Consider the following 18,852-nt stretch of genomic DNA (forward strand, 5'->3'; position numbering starts at 1 on the left):
CTGTTGGATGTGGTTGATATTACTGTTGGATGTGGTTGATATTACTGTTAGATGTGGTTGATATTACTGTTAGTGTTAGATGTGGTTGATATTACTGTTGGATGTGGTTGATATTACTGTTCGTGTTAGATGTGGTTGATATTACTGTTAGTGTTAGATGTGGTTGATATTACTGTTGGATGTGGTTGATATTACTGTTAGTGTTAGATGTGGTTGATATTACTGTTAGTGTTAGATGTGGTTGATATTACTGTTGGATGTGGTTGATATTACTGTTGGATGTGGTTGATATTACTGTTGGATGTGGTTGATATTACTGTGGATGTGGTTGACATTACTGTTGGATGTGGTTGATATGTGGCTCTGTAGCTCAGTTGGTAGAGCATGGCGCTTGTAACGCCAGGGTAGTGGGTTCGATCCCCGGGACCACCCATACGTAGAATGTATGCACACATGACTGTAAGTCGCTTTGGATAAAAGCGTCTGCTAAATGGCATATATTATTATATTATATTACTGTTGGATGTGGTTGATATTACTGTTAGTGTTAGATGTGGTTGATATTACTGTTGGATGTGGTTGATATTACTGTTGGATGTGGTTGATATTACTGTTGGATGTGGTTGATATTACTGTTAGTGTTAGATGTGGTTGATATTACTGTTAGTGTTGATGTGGTTGATATTACTGTTAGATGTGGTTGATATTACTGTTGGATGTGGTTGATATTACTGTTGGATGTGGTTGATATTACTGTTGGATGTGGTTGATATTACTGTTGGATGTGGTTGATGATATTACTGTTAGTGTTAGATGTGGTTGATATTACTGTTAGTGTTAGATGTGGTTGATATTACTGTTAGTGTTAGATGTGGTTGATATTACTGTTGGATGTGGTTGATATTACTGTTAGATGTGGTTGATATCACTGTTGGATGTGGTTGATATTACTGTTGGATATGGTTGATATTACTGTTGGATGTGGTTGATATTACTGTTAGATGTGGTTGATATTACTGTTGGATGTTTGTTGATATTACTGTTGGATGTGGTTGATATTACTGTTGGATGTGGTTGATATTACTGTTGGATGTGGTTGATATTACTGTTGGATGTGGTTGATATTACTGTTGGATGTGGTTGATATTACTGTTGGATGTGGTTGATATTACTGTTAGTGTTAGATGTGGTTGATATTACTGTTAGTGTTAGATGTGGTTGATATTACTGTTGGATGTGGTTGATATTACTGTTAGTGTTAGATGTGGTTGATATTACTGTTAGTGTTAGATGTGGTTGATATTACTGTTGGATGTGGTTGATATTACTGTTGGATGTGGTTGATATTACTGTTGGATGTGGTTGATATTACTGTGGATGTGGTTGACATTACTGTTGGATGTGGTTGATATGTGGCTCTGTAGCTCAGTTGGTAGAGCATGGCGCTTGTAACGCCAGGGTAGTGGGTTCGATCCCGGGACCACCCATACGTAGAATGTATGCACACATGACTGTAAGTCGCTTTGGATAAAAGCGTCTGCTAAATGGCATATATTATTATATTATATTACTGTTGGATGTGGTTGATATTACTGTTAGTGTTAGATGTGGTTGATATTACTGTTGGATGTGGTTGATATTACTGTTGGATGTGGTTGATATTACTGTTGGATGTGGTTGATATTACTGTTGGATGTGGTTGATATTACTGTTAGTGTTAGATGTGGTTGATATTACTGTTAGTGTTAGATGTGGTTGATATTACTGTTAGTGTTAGATGTGGTTGATATTACTGTTGGATGTGGTTGATATTACTGTTAGTGTTAGATGTGGTTGATATTACTGTTAGTGTTAGATGTGGTTGATATTACTGTTGGATGTGGTTGATATTACTGTTGGATGTGGTTGATATTACTGTTGGATGTTTGTTGATATTACTGTTGGATGTGGTTGATATTACTGTTGGATGTGGTTGATATTACTGTTGGATGTGGTTGATATTACTGTTGGATGTGGTTGATATTACTGTTGGATGTTTGTTGATATTACTGTTGGATGTGGTTGATATTACTGTTGGATGTGGTTGATATTACTGTTGGATGTGGTTGATATTACTGTTGGATGTGGTTGATATTACTGTTGGATGTGGTTGATATTACTGTTGGATGTGGTTGATATTACTGTTAGTGTTAGATGTGGTTGATATTACTGTTAGTGTTAGATGTGGTTGATATTACTGTTGGATGTGGTTGATATTACTGTTAGTGTTAGATGTGGTTGATATTACTGTTAGTGTTAGATGTGGTTGATATTACTGTTGGATGTGGTTGATATTACTGTTGGATGTGGTTGATATTACTGTGGATGTGGTTGACATTACTGTTGGATGTGGTTGATATGTGGCTCTGTAGCTCAGTTGGTAGAGCATGGCGCTTGTAACGCCAGGGTAGTGGGTTCGATCCCCGGGACCACCCATACGTAGAATGTATGCACACATGACTGTAAGTCGCTTTGGATAAAAGCGTCTGCTAAATGGCATATATTATTATATTATATTACTGTTGGATGTGGTTGACATTACTGTTAGTGTTAGATGTGGTTGATATTACTGTTGGATGTGGTTGATATTACTGTTAGATGTGGTTGATATTACTGTTGGATGTGGTTGATATTACTGTTGGATGTGGTTGATATTACTGTTAGATGTGGTTGATATTACTGTTAATGTTAGATGTGGTTGATTTTACTGTTGGATGTGGTTGATATTACTGTTGGATGTGGTTGATATTACTGTTGGATGTGGTTGATATTACTGTTGGATGTGGTTGATATTACTGTTGGATGTGGTTGATATTACTGTTAGTGTTAGATGTGGTTGATATTACTGTTAGTGTTAGATGTGGTTGATATTACTGTTAGATGTGGTTGATATTACTGTTGGATGTAGTTGATATTACTGTTAGTGTTAGATGTGGTTGATATTACTGTTAGATGTGGTTGATATTACTGTTGGATGTGGTTGATATTACTGTTAGTGTTAGATGTGGTTGATATTACTGTTAGATGTGGTTGATATTACTGTTAGTGTTAGATGTGGTTGATATTACTGTTAGTGTTAGATGTGGTTGATATTACTGTTAGTGTTAGATGTGGTTGATATTACTGTTAGATGTGGTTGATATTACTGTTAGTGTTAGATGTGGTTGATATCACTGTTGGATGTGGTTGATATTACTGTTGGATGTGGTTGATATTACTGTTGGATATGGTTGATATTACTGTTGGATGTGGTTGATATTACTGTTAGATGTGGTTGATATTACTGTTGGATGTGGTTGATATTACTGTTAGTGTTGGATGTGGTTGATATTACTGTTGGATGTGGTTGATATTACTGTTAGTGTTAGATGTGGTTGATATTACTGTTGGATGTAGTTGATATTACTGTTAGTGTTGGATGTGGTTGATATTACTGTTGGATGTGGTTGATATTACTGTTAGTGTTAGATGTGGTTGATATTACTGTTGGATGTGGTTGATATTACTGTTGGATGTGGTTGATATTACTGTTGGATGTGGTTGATATTACTGTTGGATGTGGTTGATATTGCTGTTGGATGTGGTTGATATTACTGTTGGATGTGGTTGATATTACTGTTGGATGTGGTTGATATTACTGTTGGATGTGGTTGATATTACTGTTAGTGTTAGATGTGGTTGATATTACTGTTAGTGTTAGATGTGGTTGATATTACTGTTGGATGTGGTTGATATTACTGTTAGTGTTAGATGTGGTTGATATTACTGTTGGATGTGGTTGATATTACTGTAAGTGTTAGATGTGGTTGATATTACTGTTGGATGTGGTTGATATCACTGTTGGATGTGGTTGATATTACTGTTAGATGTGGTTGATATTACTGTTGGATGTGGTTGATATTACTGTTAGTGTTAGATGTGGTTGATATTACTGTTAGTGTTAGATGTGGTTGATATTACTGTTGGATGTGGTTGATATTACTGTTAGTGTTAGATGTGGTTGATATTACTGTTGGATGTGGTTGATATTACTGTAAGTGTTAGATGTGGTTGATATTACTGTTGGATGTGGTTGATATTACTGTTGGATGTGGTTGATATTACTGTTAGTGTTAGATGTGGTTGATATTACTGTTGGATGTGGTTGATATTACTGTTGGATGTGGTTGATATTACTGTTGGATGTGGTTGATATTACTGTTGGATGTGGTTGATATTACTGTTGGATGTGGTTGATATTACTGTTGGATGTGGTTGATATTACTGTTCGTGTTAGATGTGGTTGATATTACTGTTGGATGTGGTTGATATCACTGTTGGATGTGGTTGATATTACTGTTGGATGTGGTTGATATTACTGTTAGTGTTAGATGTGGTTGATATTACTGTTAGTGTTAGATGTGGTTGATATTACTGTTGGATGTGGTTGATATTACTGTTAGTGTTAGATGTGGTTGATATTACTGTTGGATGTGGTTGATATTACTGTTAGTGTTAGATGTGGTTGATATTACTGTTGGATGTGGTTGATATTACTGTTGGATGTGGTTGATATTACTGTTGGATGTGGTTGATATTACTGTTGGATGTGGTTGATATTACTGTTGGATGTGGTTGATATTACTGTTAGTGTTAGATGTGGTTGATATTACTGTTAGTGTTAGATGTGGTTGATATTACTGTTAGTGTTAGATGTGGTTGATATTACTGTTAGTGTTAGATGTGGTTGATATCACTGTTGGATGTGGTTGATATTACTGTTGGATGTGGTTGATATTACTGTTGGATGTGGTTGATATTACTGTTAGTGTTAGATGTGGTTGATATTACTGTTAGATGTGGTTGATATTACTGTTAGTGTTAGATGTGGTTGATATTACTGTTAGTGTTAGATGTGGTTGATATTACTGTTAGTGTTAGATGTGGTTGATATTACTGTTAGATGTGGTTGATATTACTGTTAGTGTTAGATGTGGTTGATATCACTGTTGGATGTGGTTGATATTACTGTTGGATGTGGTTGATATTACTGTTGGATATGGTTGATATTACTGTTGGATGTGGTTGATATTACTGTTAGATGTGGTTGATATTACTGTTGGATGTGGTTGATATTACTGTTAGTGTTGGATGTGGTTGATATTACTGTTGGATGTGGTTGATATTACTGTTAGTGTTAGATGTGGTTGATATTACTGTTGGATGTAGTTGATATTACTGTTAGTGTTGGATGTGGTTGATATTACTGTTGGATGTGGTTGATATTACTGTTAGTGTTAGATGTGGTTGATATTACTGTTGGATGTGGTTGATATTACTGTTGGATGTGGTTGATATTACTGTTGGATGTGGTTGATATTACTGTTGGATGTGGTTGATATTGCTGTTGGATGTGGTTGATATTACTGTTGGATGTGGTTGATATTACTGTTGGATGTGGTTGATATTACTGTTGGATGTGGTTGATATTACTGTTAGTGTTAGATGTGGTTGATATTACTGTTAGTGTTAGATGTGGTTGATATTACTGTTGGATGTGGTTGATATTACTGTTAGTGTTAGATGTGGTTGATATTACTGTTGGATGTGGTTGATATTACTGTAAGTGTTAGATGTGGTTGATATTACTGTTGGATGTGGTTGATATCACTGTTGGATGTGGTTGATATTACTGTTAGATGTGGTTGATATTACTGTTGGATGTGGTTGATATTACTGTTAGTGTTAGATGTGGTTGATATTACTGTTAGTGTTAGATGTGGTTGATATTACTGTTGGATGTGGTTGATATTACTGTTAGTGTTAGATGTGGTTGATATTACTGTTGGATGTGGTTGATATTACTGTAAGTGTTAGATGTGGTTGATATTACTGTTGGATGTGGTTGATATTACTGTTGGATGTGGTTGATATTACTGTTAGTGTTAGATGTGGTTGATATTACTGTTGGATGTGGTTGATATTACTGTTGGATGTGGTTGATATTACTGTTGGATGTGGTTGATATTACTGTTGGATGTGGTTGATATTACTGTTGGATGTGGTTGATATTACTGTTGGATGTGGTTGATATTACTGTTCGTGTTAGATGTGGTTGATATTACTGTTGGATGTGGTTGATATCACTGTTGGATGTGGTTGATATTACTGTTGGATGTGGTTGATATTACTGTTAGTGTTAGATGTGGTTGATATTACTGTTAGTGTTAGATGTGGTTGATATTACTGTTGGATGTGGTTGATATTACTGTTAGTGTTAGATGTGGTTGATATTACTGTTGGATGTGGTTGATATTACTGTTAGTGTTAGATGTGGTTGATATTACTGTTGGATGTGGTTGATATTACTGTTGGATGTGGTTGATATTACTGTTGGATGTGGTTGATATTACTGTTGGATGTGGTTGATATTACTGTTGGATGTGGTTGTTAGTGTTAGATGTGGTTGATATTACTGTTAGTGTTAGATGTGGTTGATATTACTGTTAGTGTTAGATGTGGTTGATATTACTGTTAGTGTTAGATGTGGTTGATATCACTGTTGGATGTGGTTGATATTACTGTTGGATGTGGTTGATATTACTGTTGGATGTGGTTGATATTACTGTTAGTGTTAGATGTGGTTGATATTACTGTTGGATGTGGTTGATATCACTGTTGGATGTGGTTGATATTACTGTTGGATGTGGTTGATATTACTGTTGGATGTGGTTGATATTACTGTTAGTGTTAGATGTGGTTGATATTACTGTTGGATGTGGTTGATATTACTGTTGGATGTGGTTGATATTACTGTTGGATGTGGTTGATATTACTGTTGGATGTGGTTGATATTACTGTTGGATGTGGTTGATATTACTGTTAGATGTGGTTGATATTACTGTTGGATGTGGTTGATATTACTGTTGGAGGTGGTTGATATTACTGTTGGATGTGGTTGATATTACTGTTGGATGTGGTTGATATAACTGTTAGATGTGGTTGATATTACTGTTGGATGTGGTTGATATTACTGTTGGATGTGGTTGATATCACTGTTAGATGTGGTTGATATTACTGTTGGATGTGGTTGATATTACTGTTAGATGTGGTTGATATTACTGTTGGATGTGGTTGATATTACTGTTAGATGTGGTTGATATTACTGTTGGATGTGGTTGATATGACTGTTGGATGTGGTTGATATTACTGTTGGATGTGGTTGATATTACTGTTGGATGTGGTTGATATTACTGTTGGATGTGGTTGATATTACTGTTAGATGTGGTTGATATTACTGTTGGATGTGGTTGATATTACTGTTGGATGTGGTTGATATTACTGTTAGATGTGGTTGATATTACTGTTGGAGGTGGTTGATATTACTGTTGGATGTGGTTGATATTACTGTTAGAAGTGGTTGATATTACTGTTAGATGTGGTTGATATTACTGCTAGTGTTAGATGTGGTTGATATTACTGTTAGATGTGGTTGATATTACTGTTAGAAGTGGTTGATATTACTGTTGGATGTGGTTGATATTAATGTTGGATGTGGTTGATATTACTGTTGGATGTGGTTGATATTACTGTTGGAGGTGATTGATATTACTGTTGGATGTGGTTGATATTACTGTTAGATGTGGTTGATATTACTGTGGATGTGGTTGATATTACTGTTAGTGTTAGATGTGGTTGATATTACTGTTAGTGTTAGATGTGGTTGATATTACTGTTGGATGTGGTTGATATTACTGTTAGTGTTAGATGTGGTTGATATTACTGTTGGATGTGGTTGATATCACTGTTGGATGTGGTTGATATCACTGTTGGATGTGGTTGATATTACTGTTAGATGTGGTTGATATCACTGTTGGATGTGGTTGATATTACTGTTAGAGGTGGTTGATATTACTGTTGGATGTGGTTGATATTACTGTTGGATGTGGTTGATATTACTGTTGAATGTGGTTGATATTACTGTTGGATGTGGTTGATATTACTGTTAGATGTGGTTGATATCACTGTTGGATGTGGTTGATATTACTGTTAGATGTGGTTGATATTACTGTTGGATGTGGTTGATATCACTGTTAGATGTGGTTGATATTACTGTTGGATGTGGTTGATATTACTGTTAGATGTGGTTGATATTACTGTTAGATGTGGTTGATATTACTGTTGGATGTGGTTGATATTACTGTTGGATGTGGTTGATATTACTGTTGAATGTGGTTGATATTACTGTTAGATGTGGTTGATATTACTGTTGGATGTGGTTGATATTACTGTTGGATGTGGTTGATATTACTGTTGGATGTGGTTGATATTACTGTTGGATGTGGTTGATATTACTGTTGAATGTGGTTGATATTACTGTTAGATGTGGTTGATATTACTGTTGGATGTGGTTGATATTACTGTTGGATGTGGTTGATATTACTGTTGGATGTGGTTGATATTACTGTTGGATGTGGTTGATATCACTGTTAGATGTGGTTGATATTACTGTTGGATGTGGTTGATATTACTGTTGGATGTGGTTGATATTACTGTTGGATGTGGTTGATATTACTGTTGGATGTGGTTGATATTACTGTTGAATGTGGTTGATATTACTGTTAGATGTGGTTGATATTACTGTTGGATGTGGTTGATATTACTGTTGGATGTGGTTGATATTACTGTTGGATGTGGTTGATATTACTGTTGGATGTGGTTGATATTACTGTTGGATGTGGTTGATATTACTGTTGGATGTGGTTGATATTACTGTTGGATGTGGTTGATATTACTGTTAGATGTGGTTGATATTACTGTTGGATGTGGTTGATATTACTGTTGGATGTGGTTGATATTACTGTTAGATGTGGTTGATATTACTGTTGGAGGTGGTTGATATTACTGTTGGATGTGGTTGATATTACTGTTGGATGTGGTTGATATTAATGTTAGATGTGGTTGATATTAATGTTGGATGTGGTTGATATTACTGTTGGATGTGGTTGATATTACTGTTGGAGGTGGTTGATATTACTGTTGGATGTGGTTGATATTACTGTTAGATGTGGTTGATATTACTGTGGATGTGGTTGATATTACTGTTAGTGTTAGATGTGGTTGATATTACTGTTGGATGTGGTTGATATTACTGTTAGATGTGGTTGATATTACTGTTAGTGTTAGATGTGGTTGATATTACTGTTAGTGTTAGATGTGGTTGATATCACTGTTGGATGTGGTTGATATTACTGTTGGATGTGGTTGATATTACTGTTGGATGTGGTTGATATTACTGTTGGATATGGTTGATATTACTGTTGGATGTGGTTGATATTACTGTTAGATGTGGTTGATATTACTGTTGGATGTGGTTGATATTACTGTTGGATGTGGTTGATATTACTGTTAGATGTGGTTGATATTACTGTTAGTGTTAGATGTGGTTGATATTACTGTTGGATGTGGTTGATATTACTGTTCGTGTTAGATGTGGTTGATATTACTGTTAGTGTTAGATGTGGTTGATATTACTGTTGGATGTGGTTGATATTACTGTTAGTGTTAGATGTGGTTGATATTACTGTTAGTGTTAGATGTGGTTGATATTACTGTTGGATGTGGTTGATATTACTGTTGGATGTGGTTGATATTACTGTTGGATGTGGTTGATATTACTGTGGATGTGGTTGACATTACTGTTGGATGTGGTTGATATGTGGCTCTGTAGCTCAGTTGGTAGAGCATGGCGCTTGTAACGCCAGGGTAGTGGGTTCGATCCCCGGGACCACCCATACGTAGAATGTATGCACACATGACTGTAAGTCGCTTTGGATAAAAGCGTCTGCTAAATGGCATATATTATTATATTATATTACTGTTGGATGTGGTTGATATTACTGTTAGTGTTAGATGTGGTTGATATTACTGTTGGATGTGGTTGATATTACTGTTGGATGTGGTTGATATTACTGTTGGATGTGGTTGATATTACTGTTAGTGTTAGATGTGGTTGATATTACTGTTAGTGTTGATGTGGTTGATATTACTGTTAGATGTGGTTGATATTACTGTTGGATGTGGTTGATATTACTGTTGGATGTGGTTGATATTACTGTTGGATGTGGTTGATATTACTGTTGGATGTGGTTGATATTACTGTTAGTGTTAGATGTGGTTGATATTACTGTTAGTGTTAGATGTGGTTGATATTACTGTTAGTGTTAGATGTGGTTGATATTACTGTTGGATGTGGTTGATATTACTGTTAGATGTGGTTGATATCACTGTTGGATGTGGTTGATATTACTGTTGGATATGGTTGATATTACTGTTGGATGTGGTTGATATTACTGTTAGATGTGGTTGATATTACTGTTGGATGTTTGTTGATATTACTGTTGGATGTGGTTGATATTACTGTTGGATGTGGTTGATATTACTGTTGGATGTGGTTGATATTACTGTTGGATGTGGTTGATATTACTGTTGGATGTGGTTGATATTACTGTTGGATGTGGTTGATATTACTGTTAGTGTTAGATGTGGTTGATATTACTGTTAGTGTTAGATGTGGTTGATATTACTGTTGGATGTGGTTGATATTACTGTTAGTGTTAGATGTGGTTGATATTACTGTTAGTGTTAGATGTGGTTGATATTACTGTTGGATGTGGTTGATATTACTGTTGGATGTGGTTGATATTACTGTTGGATGTGGTTGATATTACTGTGGATGTGGTTGACATTACTGTTGGATGTGGTTGATATGTGGCTCTGTAGCTCAGTTGGTAGAGCATGGCGCTTGTAACGCCAGGGTAGTGGGTTCGATCCCCGGGACCACCCATACGTAGAATGTATGCACACATGACTGTAAGTCGCTTTGGATAAAAGCGTCTGCTAAATGGCATATATTATTATATTATATTACTGTTGGATGTGGTTGATATTACTGTTAGTGTTAGATGTGGTTGATATTACTGTTGGATGTGGTTGATATTACTGTTGGATGTGGTTGATATTACTGTTGGATGTGGTTGATATTACTGTTGGATGTGGTTGATATTACTGTTAGTGTTAGATGTGGTTGATATTACTGTTAGTGTTAGATGTGGTTGATATTACTGTTAGTGTTAGATGTGGTTGATATTACTGTTGGATGTGGTTGATATTACTGTTAGATGTGGTTGATATCACTGTTGGATGTGGTTGATATTACTGTTGGATGTGGTTGATATTACTGTTGGATATGGTTGATATTACTGTTGGATGTGGTTGATATTACTGTTGGATGTTTGTTGATATTACTGTTGGATGTGGTTGATATTACTGTTGGATGTGGTTGATATTACTGTTGGATGTGGTTGATATTACTGTTGGATGTGGTTGATATTACTGTTGGATGTTTGTTGATATTACTGTTGGATGTGGTTGATATTACTGTTGGATGTGGTTGATATTACTGTTGGATGTGGTTGATATTACTGTTGGATGTGGTTGATATTACTGTTGGATGTGGTTGATATTACTGTTGGATGTGGTTGATATTACTGTTAGTGTTAGATGTGGTTGATATTACTGTTAGTGTTAGATGTGGTTGATATTACTGTTGGATGTGGTTGATATTACTGTTAGTGTTAGATGTGGTTGATATTACTGTTAGTGTTAGATGTGGTTGATATTACTGTTGGATGTGGTTGATATTACTGTTGGATGTGGTTGATATTACTGTGGATGTGGTTGACATTACTGTTGGATGTGGTTGATATGTGGCTCTGTAGCTCAGTTGGTAGAGCATGGCGCTTGTAACGCCAGGGTAGTGGGTTCGATCCCGGGACCACCCATACGTAGAATGTATGCACACATGACTGTAAGTCGCTTTGGATAAAAGCGTCTGCTAAATGGCATATATTATTATATTATATTACTGTTGGATGTGGTTGACATTACTGTTAGTGTTAGATGTGGTTGATATTACTGTTGGATGTGGTTGATATTACTGTTAGATGTGGTTGATATTACTGTTGGATGTGGTTGATATTACTGTTGGATGTGGTTGATATTACTGTTAGATGTGGTTGATATTACTGTTAATGTTAGATGTGGTTGATTTTACTGTTGGATGTGGTTGATATTACTGTTGGATGTGGTTGATATTACTGTTGGATGTGGTTGATATTACTGTTGGATGTGGTTGATATTACTGTTGGATGTGGTTGATATTACTGTTAGTGTTAGATGTGGTTGATATTACTGTTAGTGTTAGATGTGGTTGATATTACTGTTAGATGTGGTTGATATTACTGTTGGATGTAGTTGATATTACTGTTAGTGTTAGATGTGGTTGATATTACTGTTAGATGTGGTTGATATTACTGTTGGATGTGGTTGATATTACTGTTAGTGTTAGATGTGGTTGATATTACTGTTAGATGTGGTTGATATTACTGTTAGTGTTAGATGTGGTTGATATTACTGTTAGTGTTAGATGTGGTTGATATTACTGTTAGTGTTAGATGTGGTTGATATTACTGTTAGATGTGGTTGATATTACTGTTAGTGTTAGATGTGGTTGATATCACTGTTGGATGTGGTTGATATTACTGTTGGATGTGGTTGATATTACTGTTGGATATGGTTGATATTACTGTTGGATGTGGTTGATATTACTGTTAGATGTGGTTGATATTACTGTTGGATGTGGTTGATATTACTGTTAGTGTTGGATGTGGTTGATATTACTGTTGGATGTGGTTGATATTACTGTTAGTGTTAGATGTGGTTGATATTACTGTTGGATGTAGTTGATATTACTGTTAGTGTTGGATGTGGTTGATATTACTGTTGGATGTGGTTGATATTACTGTTAGTGTTAGATGTGGTTGATATTACTGTTGGATGTGGTTGATATTACTGTTGGATGTGGTTGATATTACTGTTGGATGTGGTTGATATTACTGTTGGATGTGGTTGATATTGCTGTTGGATGTGGTTGATATTACTGTTGGATGTGGTTGATATTACTGTTGGATGTGGTTGATATTACTGTTGGATGTGGTTGATATTACTGTTAGTGTTAGATGTGGTTGATATTACTGTTAGTGTTAGATGTGGTTGATATTACTGTTGGATGTGGTTGATATTACTGTTAGTGTTAGATGTGGTTGATATTACTGTTGGATGTGGTTGATATTACTGTAAGTGTTAGATGTGGTTGATATTACTGTTGGATGTGGTTGATATCACTGTTGGATGTGGTTGATATTACTGTTAGATGTGGTTGATATTACTGTTGGATGTGGTTGATATTACTGTTAGTGTTAGATGTGGTTGATATTACTGTTAGTGTTAGATGTGGTTGATATTACTGTTGGATGTGGTTGATATTACTGTTAGTGTTAGATGTGGTTGATATTACTGTTGGATGTGGTTGATATTACTGTAAGTGTTAGATGTGGTTGATATTACTGTTGGATGTGGTTGATATTACTGTTGGATGTGGTTGATATTACTGTTAGTGTTAGATGTGGTTGATATTACTGTTGGATGTGGTTGATATTACTGTTGGATGTGGTTGATATTACTGTTTGATGTGGTTGATATTACTGTTGGATGTGGTTGATATTACTGTTGGATGTGGTTGATATTACTGTTGGATGTGGTTGATATTACTGTTCGTGTTAGATGTGGTTGATATTACTGTTGGATGTGGTTGATATCACTGTTGGATGTGGTTGATATTACTGTTGGATGTGGTTGATATTACTGTTAGTGTTAGATGTGGTTGATATTACTGTTAGTGTTAGATGTGGTTGATATTACTGTTGGATGTGGTTGATATTACTGTTAGTGTTAGATGTGGTTGATATTACTGTTGGATGTGGTTGATATTACTGTTAGTGTTAGATGTGGTTGATATTACTGTTGGATGTGGTTGATATTACTGTTGGATGTGGTTGATATTACTGTTGGATGTGGTTGATATTACTGTTGGATGTGGTTGATATTACTGTTGGATGTGGTTGATATTACTGTTAGTGTTAGATGTGGTTGATATTACTGTTAGTGTTAGATGTGGTTGATATTACTGTTAGTGTTAGATGTGGTTGATATTACTGTTAGTGTTAGATGTGGTTGATATCACTGTTGGATGTGGTTGATATTACTGTTGGATGTGGTTGATATTACTGTTGGATGTGGTTGATATTACTGTTAGTGTTAGATGTGGTTGATATTACTGTTAGATGTGGTTGATATTACTGTTAGTGTTAGATGTGGTTGATATTACTGTTAGTGTTAGATGTGGTTGATATTACTGTTAGTGTTAGATGTGGTTGATATTACTGTTAGATGTGGTTGATATTACTGTTAGTGTTAGATGTGGTTGATATCACTGTTGGATGTGGTTGATATTACTGTTGGATGTGGTTGATATTACTGTTGGATATGGTTGATATTACTGTTGGATGTGGTTGATATTACTGTTAGATGTGGTTGATATTACTGTTGGATGTGGTTGATATTACTGTTAGTGTTGGATGTGGTTGATATTACTGTTGGATGTGGTTGATATTACTGTTAGTGTTAGATGTGGTTGATATTACTGTTGGATGTAGTTGATATTACTGTTAGTGTTGGATGTGGTTGATATTACTGTTGGATGTGGTTGATATTACTGTTAGTGTTAGATGTGGTTGATATTACTGTTGGATGTGGTTGATATTACTGTTGGATGTGGTTGATATTACTGTTGGATGTGGTTGATATTACTGTTGGATGTGGTTGATATTGCTGTTGGATGTGGTTGATATTACTGTTGGATGTGGTTGATATTACTGTTGGATGTGGTTGATATTACTGTTGGATGTGGTTGATATTACTGTTAGTGTTAGATGTGGTTGATATTACTGTTAGTGTTAGATGTGGTTGATATTACTGTTGGATGTGGTTGATATTACTGTTAGTGTTAGATGTGGTTGATATTACTGTTGGATGTGGTTGATATTACTGTAAGTGTTAGATGTGGTTGATATTACTGTTGGATGTGGTTGATATCACTGTTGGATGTGGTTGATATTACTGTTAGATGTGGTTGATATTACTGTTGGATGTGGTTGATATTACTGTTAGTGTTAGATGTGGTTGATATTACTGTTAGTGTTAGATGTGGTTGATATTACTGTTGGATGTGGTTGATATTACTGTTAGTGTTAGATGTGGTTGATATTACTGTTGGATGTGGTTGATATTACTGTAAGTGTTAGATGTGGTTGATATTACTGTTGGATGTGGTTGATATTACTGTTGGATGTGGTTGATATTACTGTTAGTGTTAGATGTGGTTGATATTACTGTTGGATGTGGTTGATATTACTGTTGGATGTGGTTGATATTACTGTTGGATGTGGTTGATATTACTGTTGGATGTGGTTGATATTACTGTTGGATGTGGTTGATATTACTGTTGGATGTGGTTGATATTACTGTTCGTGTTAGATGTGGTTGATATTACTGTTGGATGTGGTTGATATCACTGTTGGATGTGGTTGATATTACTGTTGGATGTGGTTGATATTACTGTTAGTGTTAGATGTGGTTGATATTACTGTTAGTGTTAGATGTGGTTGATATTACTGTTGGATGTGGTTGATATTACTGTTAGTGTTAGATGTGGTTGATATTACTGTTGGATGTGGTTGATATTACTGTTAGTGTTAGATGTGGTTGATATTACTGTTGGATGTGGTTGATATTACTGTTGGATGTGGTTGATATTACTGTTGGATGTGGTTGATATTACTGTTGGATGTGGTTGATATTACTGTTAGTGTTAGATGTGGTTGATATTACTGTTAGTGTTAGATGTGGTTGATATTACTGTTAGTGTTAGATGTGGTTGATATTACTGTTAGTGTTAGATGTGGTTGATATCACTGTTGGATGTGGTTGATATTACTGTTGGATGTGGTTGATATTACTGTTGGATGTGGTTGATATTACTGTTAGTGTTAGATGTGGTTGATATTACTGTTGGATGTGGTTGATATCACTGTTGGATGTGGTTGATATTACTGTTGGATGTGGTTGATATTACTGTTGGATGTGGTTGATATTACTGTTAGTGTTAGATGTGGTTGATATTACTGTTGGATGTGGTTGATATTACTGTTGGATGTGGTTGATATTACTGTTGGATGTGGTTGATATTACTGTTGGATGTGGTTGATATTACTGTTGGATGTGGTTGATATTACTGTTAGATGTGGTTGATATTACTGTTGGATGTGGTTGATATTACTGTTGGAGGTGGTTGATATTACTGTTGGATGTGGTTGATATTACTGTTGGATGTGGTTGATATAACTGTTAGATGTGGTTGATATTACTGTTGGATGTGGTTGATATTACTGTTGGATGTGGTTGATATCACTGTTAGATGTGGTTGATATTACTGTTGGATGTGGTTGATATTACTGTTAGATGTGGTTGATATTACTGTTGGATGTGGTTGATATTACTGTTAGATGTGGTTGATATTACTGTTGGATGTGGTTGATATGACTGTTGGATGTGGTTGATATTACTGTTGGATGTGGTTGATATTACTGTTGGATGTGGTTGATATTACTGTTGGATGTGGTTGATATTACTGTTAGATGTGGTTGATATTACTGTTGGATGTGGTTGATATTACTGTTGGATGTGGTTGATATTACTGTTAGATGTGGTTGATATTACTGTTGGAGGTGGTTGATATTACTGTTGGATGTGGTTGATATTACTGTTAGAAGTGGTTGATATTACTGTTAGATGTGGTTGATATTACTGCTAGTGTTAGATGTGGTTGATATTACTGTTAGATGTGGTTGATATTACTGTTAGAAGTGGTTGATATTACTGTTGGATGTGGTTGATATTAATGTTGGATGTGGTTGATATTACTGTTGGATGTGGTTGATATTACTGTTGGAGGTGATTGATATTACTGTTGGATGTGGTTGATATTACTGTTAGATGTGGTTGATATTACTGTGGATGTGGTTGATATTACTGTTAGTGTTAGATGTGGTTGATATTACTGTTAGTGTTAGATGTGGTTGATATTACTGTTGGATGTGGTTGATATTACTGTTAGTGTTAGATGTGGTTGATATTACTGTTGGATGTGGTTGATATCACTGTTGGATGTGGTTGATATCACTGTTGGATGTGGTTGATATTACTGTTAGATGTGGTTGATATCACTGTTGGATGTGGTTGATATTACTGTTAGAGGTGGTTGATATTACTGTTGGATGTGGTTGATATTACTGTTGGATGTGGTTGATATTACTGTTGAATGTGGTTGATATTACTGTTGGATGTGGTTGATATTACTGTTAGATGTGGTTGATATCACTGTTGGATGTGGTTGATATTACTGTTAGATGTGGTTGATATTACTGTTGGATGTGGTTGATATCACTGTTAGATGTGGTTGATATTACTGTTGGATGTGGTTGATATTACTGTTAGATGTGGTTGATATTACTGTTAGATGTGGTTGATATTACTGTTGGATGTGGTTGATATTACTGTTGGATGTGGTTGATATTACTGTTGAATGTGGTTGATATTACTGTTAGATGTGGTTGATATTACTGTTGGATGTGGTTGATATTACTGTTGGATGTGGTTGATATTACTGTTGGATGTGGTTGATATTACTGTTGGATGTGGTTGATATTACTGTTGAATGTGGTTGATATTACTGTTAGATGTGGTTGATATTACTGTTGGATGTGGTTGATATTACTGTTGGATGTGGTTGATATTACTGTTGGATGTGGTTGATATTACTGTTGGATGTGGTTGATATCACTGTTAGATGTGGTTGATATTACTGTTGGATGTGGTTGATATTACTGTTGGATGTGGTTGATATTACTGTTGGATGTGGTTGATATTACTGTTGGATGTGGTTGATATTACTGTTGAATGTGGTTGATATTACTGTTAGATGTGGTTGATATTACTGTTGGATGTGGTTGATATTACTGTTGGATGTGGTTGATATTACTGTTGGATGTGGTTGATATTACTGTTGGATGTGGTTGATATTACTGTTGGATGTGGTTGATATTACTGTTGGATGTGGTTGATATTACTGTTGGATGTGGTTGATATTACTGTTAGATGTGGTTGATATTACTGTTGGATGTGGTTGATATTACTGTTGGATGTGGTTGATATTACTGTTAGATGTGGTTGATATTACTGTTGGAGGTGGTTGATATTACTGTTGGATGTGGTTGATATTACTGTTGGATGTGGTTGATATTAATGTTAGATGTGGTTGATATTAATGTTGGATGTGGTTGATATTACTGTTGGATGTGGTTGATATTACTGTTGGAGGTGGTTGATATTACTGTTGGATGTGGTTGATATTACTGTTAGATGTGGTTGATATTACTGTGGATGTGGTTGATATTACTGTTAGTGTTAGATGTGGTTGATATTACTGTTGGATGTGGTTGATATTACTGTTAGATGTGGTTGATATTACTGTTGGATGTGGTTGATATTACTGTTGGATGTGGTTGATATTACTGTTAGATGTGGTTGATATTACTGTTGGAGGTGGTTGATATTACTGTTGGATGTGGTTGATATTACTGTTGGATGTGGTTGATATTAATGTTAGATGTGGTTGATATTAATGTTGGATGTGGTTGATATTACTGTTGGATGTGGTTGATATTACTGTTGGAGGTGGTTGATATTACTGTTGGATGTGGTTGATATTACTGTTAGATGTGGTTGATATTACTGTGGATGTGGTTGATATTACTG

At 35.4% G+C, this 18,852-nt stretch overlaps 1 protein-coding gene across 2 annotated transcripts in view; it reads left to right on the plus strand.

Moving 5' to 3' along the window:
- Positions 1 to 18,852, plus strand: part of LOC123990676 (DNA polymerase zeta catalytic subunit-like) — a 137,781-nt gene that overhangs the window by 60,725 nt on the left and 58,204 nt on the right. The window lies entirely within an intron of this gene.

This window comes from Oncorhynchus gorbuscha, linkage group LG12 (assembly GCF_021184085.1).
Source record: "Oncorhynchus gorbuscha isolate QuinsamMale2020 ecotype Even-year linkage group LG12, OgorEven_v1.0, whole genome shotgun sequence".
Lineage (NCBI taxonomy): Eukaryota > Metazoa > Chordata > Actinopteri > Salmoniformes > Salmonidae > Oncorhynchus > Oncorhynchus gorbuscha.